This window comes from Haliotis cracherodii, unplaced genomic scaffold, assembly GCF_022045235.1.
Source record: "Haliotis cracherodii isolate W230 unplaced genomic scaffold, xgHalCrac1.p SCAF_25, whole genome shotgun sequence".
Taxonomy (NCBI): Eukaryota; Metazoa; Mollusca; class Gastropoda; order Lepetellida; family Haliotidae; genus Haliotis; species Haliotis cracherodii.
In genome coordinates, this window is record NW_027266281.1 from 9483144 (window position 1) to 9496848 (window position 13705).

A 13705-nucleotide genomic window follows, 5' to 3' on the forward strand; every position below is an offset into this window, starting at 1 on the left:
TATCAAACGTCTTAGAATTTCAAGAGCTTTCCAACGAGCCACCAAGCACTAAAATCGCTTAATATTTAAGAAAAATGTCTTTTTCACCTCTCCAGCAAAAGGACTTCCAAGTCAGCAAACGAACAAGACATTGTTCTGCCTTGAGTGTGAGAGAAACGCGCCAATTTTGGTTTTAGGAGTAAATGTGCATGTCTTTTGAAACACTTTGCAGTGACCAAATCTTTTCAAATATTTTGGAAACATTGAAAGGGTCACATTGGCTATCCAACTGTGTTAAAATAACCACAATGGTGTCGCGCATGCGCGTGCGGTAGCACACTAACAGAGGCCTCTGACGTCAATTTGGACACCTTCAAACAGTTGTATTTCCCTAACGACCCCTTATAGGTGTGTCGGATTTGGTATCAAACGTCTTAGAATTTCAAGAGCTTTCCAACGAGCCATCATGCACTAAAATCGCTTAATATTTAAGAAAAATGTCTTTTTCACCTCTCCAGCAAATGGACTTCCAAGTCAGCAAACGAACAAGACATTGTTCTGCCTTGAGTGTGAGAGAAACGCGCCAATTTTGGTTTTAGGAGTAAATGTGCATGTCTTTTGAAACACTTTGCATTGACCACATCTTTTCAAATATTTTGGAAACATTGAAAGGGTCACATTGGCTATCCAACTGTGTTAAAATAACCACAATGGTGTCGCGCATGCGCGTGCAGTAGCACACTAACAGAGGCCTCTGACGTCAATTTGGACACCTTCAAACAGTTGTATTTCCCTAACGACCCCTTATAGGTGTGTCGGATTTGGTATCAAACGTCTTAGAATTTCAAGAGCTTTCCAACGAGCCACCATGCACTAAAATCGCTTAATATTTAAGAAAAATGTCTTTTTCACCTCTCCAGCAAAAGGACTTCCAAGTCAGCAAACGAACAAAACATTGTTCTGCCTTGAGTGTGAGAGAAACGCGCCAATTTTGGTTTTAGGAGTAAATGTGCATGTCTTTTGAAACACTTTGCAGTGACCAAATCTTTTCAAATATTTTGGAAACATTGAAAGGGTCACATTGGCTATCCAACTGTGTTAAAATAACCACAATGGTGTCGCGCATGCGCGTGCGGTAGCACACTAACAGAGGCCTCTGGCGTCAATTTGGACACCTTCAAACAGTTGTATTTCCCTAACGACCCCTTATAGGTGTGTCGGATTTGGTATCAAACGTCTTAGAATTTCAAGAGCTTTCCAACGAGCCATCATGCACTAAAATCGCTTAATATTTAAGAAAAATGTCTATTTCACCTCTCCAGCAAAAGGACTTCCAAGTCAGCAAACGAACAAGACATTGTTCTGCCTTGAGTGTGAGAGAAACGCGCCAATTTTGGTTTTAGGAGTAAATGTGCATGTCTTTTGAAACACTTTGCAGTGACCAAATCTTTTCAAATATTTTGGAAACATTGAAAGGGTCACATTGGCTATCCAACTGTGTTAAAATAACCACAATGGTGTCGCGCATGCGCGTGCGGTAGCACACTAACAGAGGCCTCTGACGTCAATTTGGACACCTTCAAACAGTTGTATTTCCCTAACGACCCCTTATAGGTGTGTCGGATTTGGTATCAAACGTCTTAGAATTTCAAGAGCTTTCCAACGAGCCACCATGCACTAAAATCGCTTTATATTTAAGAAAAATGTCTTTTTCACCTCTCCAGCAAATGGACTTCCAAGTCAGCAAACGAACAAAACATTGTTCTGCCTTGAGTGTGAGAGAAACGCGCCAATTTTGGTTTTAGGAGTAAATGTGCATGTCTTTTGAAACACTTTGCAGTGACCAAATCTTTTCAAATATTTTGGAAACATTGAAAGGGTCACATTGGCTATCCAACTGTCTTAAAATAACCACAATGGTGTCGCGCATACGCGTGCGGTAGCACACTAACAGAGGCCTCTGGCGTCAATTTGGACACCTTCAAACAGTTGTATTTCCCTAACGACCCCTTATAGGTGTGTCGGATTTGGTATCAAACGTCTTAGAATTTCAAGAGCTTTCCAACGAGCCATCATGCACTAAAATCGCTTAATATTTAAGAAAAATGTCTATTTCACCTCTCCAGCAAAAGGACTTCCAAGTCAGCAAACGAACAAGACATTGTTCTGCCTTGAGTGTGAGAGAAACGCGCCAATTTTGGTTTTAGGAGTAAATGTGCATGTCTTTTGAAACACTTTGCAGTGACCAAATCTTTTCAAATATTTTGGAAACATTGAAAGGGTCACATTGGCTATCCAACTGTGTTAAAATAACCACAATGGTGTCGCGCATGCGCGTGCGGTAGCACACTAACAGAGGCCTCTGACGTCAATTTGGACACCTTCAAACAGTTGTATTTCCCTAACGACCCCTTATAGGTGTGTCGGATTTGGTATCAAACGTCTTAGAATTTCAAGAGCTTTCCAACGAGCCATCATGCACTAAAATCGCTTAATATTTAAGAAAAATGTCTTTTTCACCTCTCCAGCAAATGGACTTCCAAGTCAGCAAACGAACAAAACATTGTTCTGCCTTGAGTGTGAGAGAAACGCGCCAATTTTGGTTTTAGGAGTAAATGTGCATGTCTTTTGAAACACTTTGCAGTGACATAATCTTTTGAAAACTTTTGGAAACATTGAAAGGGTTACATTGGCTATCCAACTGTCTTAAAATAACCACAATGGTGTCGCGCATGCGCGTGCGGTAGCACAGTATGAGAGGCTTTTGACGTCAATTTGGACACTACCTTTAATATGTCAGTCATATTTGGTATCAAACGTCTCAGAATTTGAAAGGCTTTCCAACGAGCCACCATGCACGAGAATCGCTTAATATTTAAGAAATATGTGTTTTTCACCTTCAAACGGTTGTATTTCCCTAGATTTTCTAGACTGACAATTGCATTTGATGAATACATCTTAGAATCTATTTGACACATTTTTAATCACCCTTCAATGATCGGCAAACCGATCCTATTCGCCTTCGCTCTATGAAGGTACTCATACTCAATGAATTCACACAAAGTGAAACTCAGTTCTCAGTTAACTTTTCAAATTCCAATCTTTCAACCTGATATTGGAGTATTCATGGCGCATGTGTCAAGGTGTGAATACGTGTTAATGTCGCGGGAGAGAAATAAACACTAAAATTGGTGAAAAGTCAAGTAATACTTAATCAAACTTCATATTATGGTGTGATATGTCTTTGTGAGTTAATATTCCCCACTTTGGCTATATAATTCTTTACCAGAAGTCGAGATTGTGCTTGTTAGCGTACCTGTAATCAAGCTCACCTGAGGACAGGTAGATATCGACTTTTGAATTCGTCAGTCCTGCACCCGCCCTTCACATGCGGTCATGGGAGTTACACTACTGTGTTCGCGTGCTCGCATTGGGATATTTTTACCATAACTCATCAATCAAAGTTCAAAAGGAGTAAATTGACTTTATCAGGAACATTCTTACAAAGACAATTTTGCTTTGTACTCATTCTCTGTTTACTTGTGTTTATGAGCGGCCGAATTACACCGGATTGTGGGGACAGGCGTACCGAGCAGGACAGTGAGAAAGTCTACAAATTCACATGTGACAATTCTGATACAAATTGTGGTAGCTTTGAACCATTTATTGCAAGACTGTTAGAAGTCTGTTGTGACGTTGAAATGAATCCTGGGCCAATTGTCGAACTAGGTCCGCGAGGCAATCAACCCTGACTAACGAGGGAGGCTACGAATTGAATGACGATACTGATCATACCGAGGAAAATGTAGCGGATATTTTTAAATGTATCAGGTCGGATATTTAAGGCTTGAACAAAATGTTTGATAATGTGAAATCTGAATTCAATAAGGAATTTGATAAACTGAAATCAGAAAATACTGAACTGAGGAAACGTCTGACAGTTCTGACAGAGGATAGTGTTGATAAGGCTGAAGCACGCACCAGACGCAATAACATTATAATTCATGGCATTGAGGGCTCACCGTATGAAACTTGGGATCAGACTGAGGAATTAGAGCAAACTTTCTTGAAGGATGATTTAGACATCGGGGATGCAGGTTCAATTCATATTGAACGCGCACATCGGTTAGTTAAAAAGCAAAAATAAATCAAAACCTATCATATGCAAATTCTTCTCTTACGAAGACAAATCCAGAGTGTTTTCAAGTGCTGGACACAAGTTAAAGAGGAATGAGGCCCTAAGAGTGGGAGAAGGCTACACATTCAAGTCACGACAGACCAGAGCCGGACTCATCCACCACATGCTGGACGCCGGAGGTGAAGACAAGACAGCCTACTTATTTTATGACAAGCTCATCAAAGGTGATGATATTTTTTTATTAGACAATAAAGGGGATTACAACGGGTGGGCAGTAAACGAGGTAAAAACTTATCGACCCATAGCAGACCCCATCACCATTCTCCTGCGGACAGGGCGGATAGCCCATCCGGCCCCCAGGGGAGGGGTGAAGGGAGACGCGCCGAAGGCTCTTCTTCTCGCCCTTCTTTTTCTTCTCCTTCAGACTAGGAAGACAGCCGTGGTTCACTGAAGAAAAAGCCCGAGACACGTCAACTGCCCCGACAACAGACAACGCCTCTCAGCTCGACATTTAGCATAAATGTCCGCGCTTGGAATGTGCAAGGCATCCATTCACACATTCAAGACACAGACTTTTTTAACTTTTGTCAGAAATATGAAATATTGTGCCTCATAGAGACCATGCAACCTGTCACTGATAGGATTAGAAATATTTTCCCAGACTTTATTTGTTTTGCATCACCTGCCAGGAGATTGAAAAACTATGGAAGATTTTCAGGCAGAGTGGTTATGTACGTGAGGAACTCACTGTTAAATTATGTTGAACAAACTCATCCAAACTGGATTATGATTTTCTGATTCGTGTGGAGTTACATGTTCCAGGTTGCAAGCGAATGTATGTCTTCAGTGTATATCTCCCAGCAGTAACGAGATCAAATGAACTTTTCTTCTGGTGCCTGGACGTTCTGGACGATCTCTATGCTTCATACTCAGATCTAGGCGAGGTTATAATAATGGGTGATATGAATACCAAGATAAGGAGTTCTAGATCCATGTTCAAGGAAGATACCCGGTCAAAGAGCATGAGTGACCTTTTGAAAAGTGAATACATCAGTGAATACCCTCGAATCATGTGCTGGTCCACAATGAACATTTTGCTCACATCAAGACGGACCAAAAACCATGATCGATCATATCTTGATCCCAGAATCTTTAATGTGTGATGTCATCTCTCCAAGTGTTCTTGATGACGCATACTTCAATGTATCTGACCATAACCTTGTTCTCTGCACACTAGAGTTAGCAGCACCCATGCCAGAGTGGAATATGCAGACTCAGCCACCTGTCTCCTGGGAAAAGGCGAGAAAACAAGGGAAGGTAACTGACTATACCTATGCTGTGTCACATCTTCTTTGGGCTGTTCGACCTCTGACAACAATTGAGAATATTGTCATAGTAGAAGAGTACTAAACACAAATAGTTGATGCTATATTGCGTGCAAGAAAGGACACCCTGCCAACAAAATCATTCAAATCATACATGAGGCCCTACTGGAACTATGTACTGGATGATCTTCACGCCGCAATGTCAATTAAGCGCTATCTATGGTTAGAAGCAGGTCGACCAAGAGGTAATGATCACCCAACATATAGAGAATATAATGCTTCAAAATCAGAGTTCCGGGCACAGATGCGAATGGCTAGTAAACAGCACGTAACACAGACATTCCATGACCTGGAACAGTCTCATGAAATGAATATAAAAACATTCTGGAACAGAGTGCGATCATCAACGAGTACATCAAAATCAATACTCAACCCCATTATATCAAACAGATATGTATAATTTGAACCTGAATCAATACTAGACGCTTGGGCAAATCACTTTAAACACGTATACTTTTCTGTTGGCAATGAAAACTACAACGCAGCATTCTGTGAGAAAATAGAGTCTATAGTGAATGAGGTCAGGAATCAATGTAAAACAGAATTCGAGATATCGCCACCAACGATAACCTTATCAGAAGTTACAGCATGCTGTGCGAAGTTGAAGAACAATAAAGCTGGTGGAGCCGACTCTATTGTGTACAAACATATCAAATATGGTGGTAAGACCCTGATGTTTCATTTAACATCCTTGTGCAACATAATCCTAGAAACTGGATATATCCCTGCAGCCTGGCGTGAAAGCATAATCATCCCTCTGTTCAAAGGTGAGAATAAATCAAAGAAGGATCCGAACTCCTATCGGGGTATATTCCTGTCGCCTGTACTGAGCAAGGTCTTTGAAATGCTGCTATTACCAAGGTTGAAAGGTTTAGATCAGTCTGACAAATTTCCCAACCCTCAACAAATGGCGTACCAGATCGGATTGTCTGCCCTTAACACATCTATCAACTTACAAGAGACCATCCACTACTATCATGAGCAGAATGAAGATGTCCATGTTGCCTTCTTAGATACGTGTAAGGCATTTGACCCGGCGTGGCATGGTGGTCTTAAGTACAAGATATTTGAGTTCGGAATCAAGGGGTCTCTATGGCTAGTGCTTAACAACATGTAGACAGAGAAGGTTTGCCGTGTGTGTGTGGACTCAATGTGCTCTACACCCGTATCCATGAAACGGGGAATAAGACGAGGTGGTGTGTTGTCGGGGAAGTTGTACCTCTTGTACATTGACGCCCTCCTCCAGAAACTATCGAAGTCAAGACTTAGTGCTGTGGTTATGGATTTGATGTAGCCGATGATGTAGCCCTTGTTTCATCAAGAGTGTCAGCATTGAAATTAATGTTGAAAACAGCTGAGAACTACAGCTGTGACTGGCGATACATATTGTCATCTTCCAAAAGTGAGATTGTATCATTCCCTTGCCGCAAGGGGACTCAACACAGATCTGAACTGAAGCTGTACAGTGAACCCATTCCATGGACGAACACCATCAGAAATGTTGGTTTGGTACTCTCTGGCAACATGTCATCCCTTGAACATGTTACTCAAGCTTCAGTCAACCTGAGGTCAGGGGTAAGAACGCTGATTTCACGAGGTTTTCATCCTAGGTTCCTGAATCCTATAACCAGCTTGATTGTGGTAAATAATATGTACCTCCCAAGGAATCTGTATGGATCAGAACTGTGGTCAAATGTATCAAAGGTAGAATTGCTGATGCTGGAGAGGTCGTTCAGATATGTCATAAAATCTATCCAAGACTTGATGGTTATGAAAACGGTTGGCTGCTATGGTTCCATTGTAATGGGCTTTAATTGTTTCAAAATGACCCTAACCAGAGTTAAGGGCAGTGAACTCTTAATCCACAGCGCTCAAACGCACCGACGTTGAAGTCAGTATGGGATGGATACACACTAAATGCACGTGCTGCTTATGCCGCAAAAACTGTCCGTGAAGATGTTGTCTTTTAAAGCCACGAAAGTGTCACTGTGAATCATTCACTCATCAACGTCAGTGACAATGCCACGACTGTCACAGATCGATCGAGAGAGAGCAACTTCAAGCTGGTGAGAGTGTTCAGAAAGTTGCAAACACCTTTAACGTCCACGTGTCCGCCAGCTAGCGTCTGCAGGAAAGATTCCAGACAACCAACAGCACCAGAGACAGGCATCGTAGCGGCAGACCACGTGTGACAACAAAACGTCAGGACCGTCACATTCACAGGTCACATCTGCAAGGACGTTTCCTGTCGGCCAGTGAAACTGCTAGGAACGGGAGGGCTGTAAGTTCCAACACAGTAAGACAGCGACTTCGTGACAGAGGGCTTCAGGGTAGGCGACCGTCACAAGGTCCTGTTCTCACTCAACGTCACCGTCTCCTGAGACTACAGTGGGCCCAAGCAAGCTTGAATTGGCGTCATCAGCAGTGGAGAAGAGTTCTGTTCTCTGATGAAAGTCGGTATTGTTTTGATCATGCCGATGGACGTGTTAGAGCATGGCGACGTCGCGGTGAGCGCTATCATGACCAGTGTGTCCTCGAACGGAACTCGTTGGTGGTCCTAGTGTCATGGTTTGGGTGGAATAGGGTTAAATCAGAGAACTGACCTTGTAATCTTTCAGAACGTTGAAGTTGGTAGGGACAAGGGTGTCACTGCTCAGCGTTACATCGATAAGGTGTTGAGGCCCCAGGTTGTACCGTTTTTTTGCAAGACATGGCAACTTCCAATTTCAACAGGATAACGTTCGTCCCCACACCGCCAGTATTACTCAAGCTTTCTTGCAACAGCACAATATCAACACCATGCCCTGGCCGGCTCTTAGTCCTGAACTCAAGCCTATTGAACCTTTGTGGGATGAAGTGCATATAGACGTTTGAACATGGCACGTCCGAGGCCAAGGACAGCTGCACAACTCGAGGTTACCATCCTGCAGGTGTGGCGTCACATCCCCATGAACACTATCAACCATCTATTCACTCCATGCACAGACGGTGTGTCGCGCTTGTGAATTTAAATGGGGGCCATACCAGGCATTGAGGTGGGCCCATACTTCAGTTGACTTCAGCATGGTCGTGTGGTGTTGTGTTGATGGATACAGAAGATGTCTGATGTCCAGAGAACTGACTCTTTCTTATTGCTAATGAATTGTATTGTATCCACCATTATTATGTTTATACCAGCTGAAACCAAATACATCATGTTTCCTATACCTTCTTGATTCGCGTTTCTTTTGGTGTTCAGTATACAATATCATGGATCCTCTGCTGTCGTTCCTGCGGAATGGTATCTTCATAGGGAAACAGAAATGGAAACGATTAGCGAGTAAAGCTCTAAAATCTCACCATGTCTCTGCCTGGAGCCAGAGACTTGCTGCTTATCCAGAACTTTAGTTGAATCCATTGACAATATGATGTCCATCCAGGCTGGCAGATCTCCTTAGACGACCCAACTCTGGGATGATCTTTGTGATAAGGACGTGTGCCACCGCAAAGGACATATGTGATACAGGACTGTGCCACAATGTGGACTGTGTATTGTTATCCAGTGATACATGCAGTTGTTGAGTGCGAATGTACGTGTGACATTCGGGATCAGCTCTGGATGGAGTTGATCAATATCAGTGATGTCGACTTCAGCTGCTACCTGCATGGTATGGACTCAGCAAAGCTCGCTGAATGCCTGTTGTCTTGCAGAACAGATTACAGACCTTGTGATAAAGACGCAAATGACTTTGCAAGAGTGTGTGTTAAATATGTCAAGCCAATGTTCAAAATGGTGTTCAACTAACTCTCAATATATCAGCATTACCATTCTGCATATGTTGTTCTGATAAATGTTCATCTATTATTTTCTGCTTTTTTTGTACTCTTCTTTATGGAGAAATAAAAGGTTATATATATGTTCTCCCAGATAAATCCCCGCTTTATGTGGATACTGATAATAATGGTATTGGTGACTTGGACTTAAAGTTAGCCATCTTGAAATCAGAATATGACGAAAATGTAGATATCCTGCTGTGTGGAGACTTTAATGCCAGAGTAGGAAATAACGATGATTTTATAGTGGAGGACGAAACCGACTCGGACTATATTCCACTTGGTGATACGTATGTATGTGACGACTTTTGTCAAGGTCTACGCAAGACAGTATTGTAAACAGCTATGGGGTGTTACTTCTCGAATTATGTAAAAGCGTCTGTATACATATTGTCAATGGGAGATTAGTTAGTGACAAAGAGGGAAGTTTTACACGTGTCAGTAATAGGGGCACTAGCCTGGTAGACTACTTCATCGCATCATCAAACATGTTCCAATTTATCATAGATCTAGCTGTTCACTCTAGACCGGATTCTGATCATCTACCAGTTTCATGTCAGCTAAATCTTCCATGTCTTTCCCATAGTGCGCCATATCACAGGCAGACTGATCTTGATTCCGAAACAACGCTCAAGTTCAAATGGCATGATTAGGTTAATGAAAAGTTTAAAAGCCGATTAAACTCTGATATTGGCAGTCATTTTCTTGATGTTATACATACGAATGTACATGCAGCGACTGCTAAAATTGTCAAATTACTCCAATATGCTGGCGATCTCTTTAAAGTTATCAATAGAAATAGATCAAATGATAGAGTAAGACAACCTCCATGGTTTGACTCTGAATGTTTATGTGCCAAAAGGAAGAAATATATATGTTAAGATTTTCTAAGAAACTACAGATCTGGGGAAAATTTAGAAAATTACCTGACGGCAAAGAAGATATACTGTAAATTGTGTTATGAAAAGAAAAAGCTTTTAAAATGTCTGTCGTTCACGATATTGAATCTGCTGTACAGTCAAACAACTGTAAAATGTTCTGTTCTGGAGAAAGATGAAACCCTTACTGGGCTCTGACAGTGTTCACAACAGTGTATCAAGTTCTGATTGGTACAACTAGTTAAAAAATTACTAAATATCAAAGATACAAAATCACATAGTGAGTGAGTGAGTTGGGTTTAACGCCGCTTTTAACATTATTCCAGTTATATCACGGCGTGTCAGCTTAATGTGGGAGGAAAGCCCGAAGTGATGCAGGTCTCGGACGTTTACCACACGAGCACGGGTATGGTGCTAACAAACCTAGAAACATAATTAGGGCGAACCGGGATTCGAACCCACAATCATAACTTTCTGGCGTGCCCAAGGGATGCAACTCTGCACAGCGAATCGCGGCGCCTCAGATGACTTGGCCACCCGTGCCCCCAAAATCACATAGTGATTTTGGTATAAATGTGAAAGAGTTTATTATGAAACATGATTATGATAACATTGACTATTGTAATACTACAGATATACTGTCCGAAGCCATTACTGACGATGAAATAAGGGCAGCTGTTAGAAGTGTAAAGTCTGGTAAAGCACCTGGTATTGACGGTGTTCCTTCTGAACTTTATAAAAATGCTTTCCATTGTGTCATATTAAATATACTTTACAATTCTGTATTTGATCGTGGCGAATTTCCAGATGAGTGGAATATTGGAATGGTTGTCCCACTGTATAATAAAGGTGACGCTCGAAATCCGGATAATTTCAGGGGAATTTCGCTTTTAAATATTGTTGGTGAACTTTTCACTTCAGCACTGGAACTGAGAAAACGAAACTGTGTCGAAGTTAATGATATGCTACACGAAGCACAAGCGGGATTCAGAAATGATTATTCCACTACTTACCAAATTTTTGTTCTACAATCCCTATGTCAGAAATAACAAATAAAATAAATAACTTTCATTGACTTTAGAAAAGCCTTCGTCTATGTAGATAGAAATTAGTTGTTATATGTGTTATTAAATAGAGGTGTTCATGGTAAAATGTATATTATCCATAGAAATATGTATGAACATATAAAAGCATGTGTAAGGGTTGAAGATGTGAAAACTAGTCTTTTTAACACAACAAGTGGTGTTAGACAAGGATGTATGTTAAGTCCTGTTCTTTTTATACGTTTTATTCACGAGTTTGTACGTGAAATGGAGAATCTTGGGCTAAGAGGCATATTTGTGAAAGATAATTTTGATGAAATCATGTTATTATTATTTGCTGATGATGTCATTCTAGTTGATGATTGTGTAATTGGACTGCAGAGAAAACTAGATGTTTCAGATTCTTATTGTGACAAATGGGGCCTTGACGTTAATTTAGATAAGACAAAAGTCATAGTTTTTAGAAAGGGTGGTTTAATTTGAGGATGTTGGTTGGTTGGTTGGTTTGTTGTTTAACCGGCACTCAGCAATATTCCAGCTATATGACGGCGGTCTGTAAATAATCGTGTCTGGACCAGACAATCAAGTGATTAATATCATGAGCATCGATCCACGCAATTGGGACCAATGTCATGTATCAACCAAGTCAGCGAGCCTGACCACCCGACCCCGTTAGTCGCCTTTTACGACAAGCATAGTCGCCTTTTACGGCAAGCATGGGTTGCTGAAGACCTATTCTACCCCGGAATCGAGGATGTGCCTATAGAAAAGGCATTGAAAAGGTTCAGAGTAATTTCTTTAAAAGTGTTCTTTCCGTTGGTAAAAGAACATCAACAAATGCAGTTCTAGGAGAGCTGGGAAGAACATCACTGTGTGTACATTGTTATAGTCGTTGTATTAAGTACTTGCGTCGACTACTTAGATTACATGAAACAAGATATCCGTATGCCTGTTACCATATGTTAACAGCATTTGAAGACAATTATTATTTCAAACTGGGTTTTCATATGGGTGGTTGTCTTAGGATAGCGGCGATATGAAATTATTCATGGTTATATTCAAACAACGATGTAAAGATGGCATTACAAAATCACAAATTCTTCTTTCCTTTATGTGTATTCATCTTATAAATCACTACTCGAACCAGAAACATATCTGTCTACTTTCGCATGTGAAAGAGATCTTCTCAGAGCTTTATGTAAATTCCGTTGTTAACGCCATAATCTAAATGTACAGAAAACCGGATTTGATAATACCACAGAGACATTTAGTTTATGTATGAAATATTACCGCTATGAAATAGTAAATGAATACCATTATTTTTTGGTTAATTTGTCCTTTTTATAAAAGTAGTAAAGAAAACTTAATTCCAAAATGTTACCATGTGCAGCCATCTGTACCAAAATGTGTCTTCTATCTACCAGAAATGATTGTGTTATTAAAAACCTGTCCATATATTTAAAAAGACGTTCACCTTTGTAAATACAAATGTCAAAAAAGATGAACATTTGTTGTAAGAAAATTTGTGCATGTGCATAGTATATATTATGCCAGTAAATGAACTTTGGGCCATGTGTCCTATATTCATGAATAAACTTCTTCTTCTTCTTCTTCTTTATCTTCTAGAGGTAGGGTCTTGTTAGATTGCCACCCCACCCCACCCCACCCCACCCCACCCCACACACCAACACACACATCCTACTAATTATGCCAGATTAACCACCCCCCAAACCCCCACCCCCTGGAATATATATATCGTGGCCCAGCAATTAAAGTACACGTGGTGGTGAACAAGGGACATGACCGTGACAGAAGCTGAGTGAGTGAGTGAGCATGGTTTTACGCCGCTTTTAGCAATATTCCAGCAATATCAAGGCGGGGGACACCAGAAATGGGCGTCACACATTGTACCCATGTCGGGAATCGAACCCGGGTCTTCGGCGTGACGAGCGAATGCTTTAACCACTGGGCTACCCGACGGCCCCCATCTCAGCAGAAGCTGATGGTATATGAATGGCCAGGCAATAGACCTGAGAAATTTCAGTTTAGTTTTGTTTCTTGTTTAACGCCGCACTCAGCACTATTCCAGCTATATGACGGCGGTCTGTCAATATTCGAGTCTGGACCAGACAATCCAGTGATTAATATCATGAGCATCGATCTGCTCAATTGGGATCGGTGACATGCATCAACCAAGTCAGCGAGCCTGACCACCCGATCCCGTTAGTCGCCTTTTACGACAAGCATAGTCGTCTTTTACGGCAAGCATGGGTTGCTGAAGACCTATTCTACCCCGGATCTTCACGGGTCTTTAGATTAGATTCGACTGGTACTGAACGCGTCAGTGTCATAGTCTAAATAAACAGTTGTGGACCCGCAGACGGACATGTGCTGTTTATGCACGCCATCGCTTAGATCAACCAAATACTAAATGTGATACTAAATTAGCAATTGTGTTTAATGAAAGCA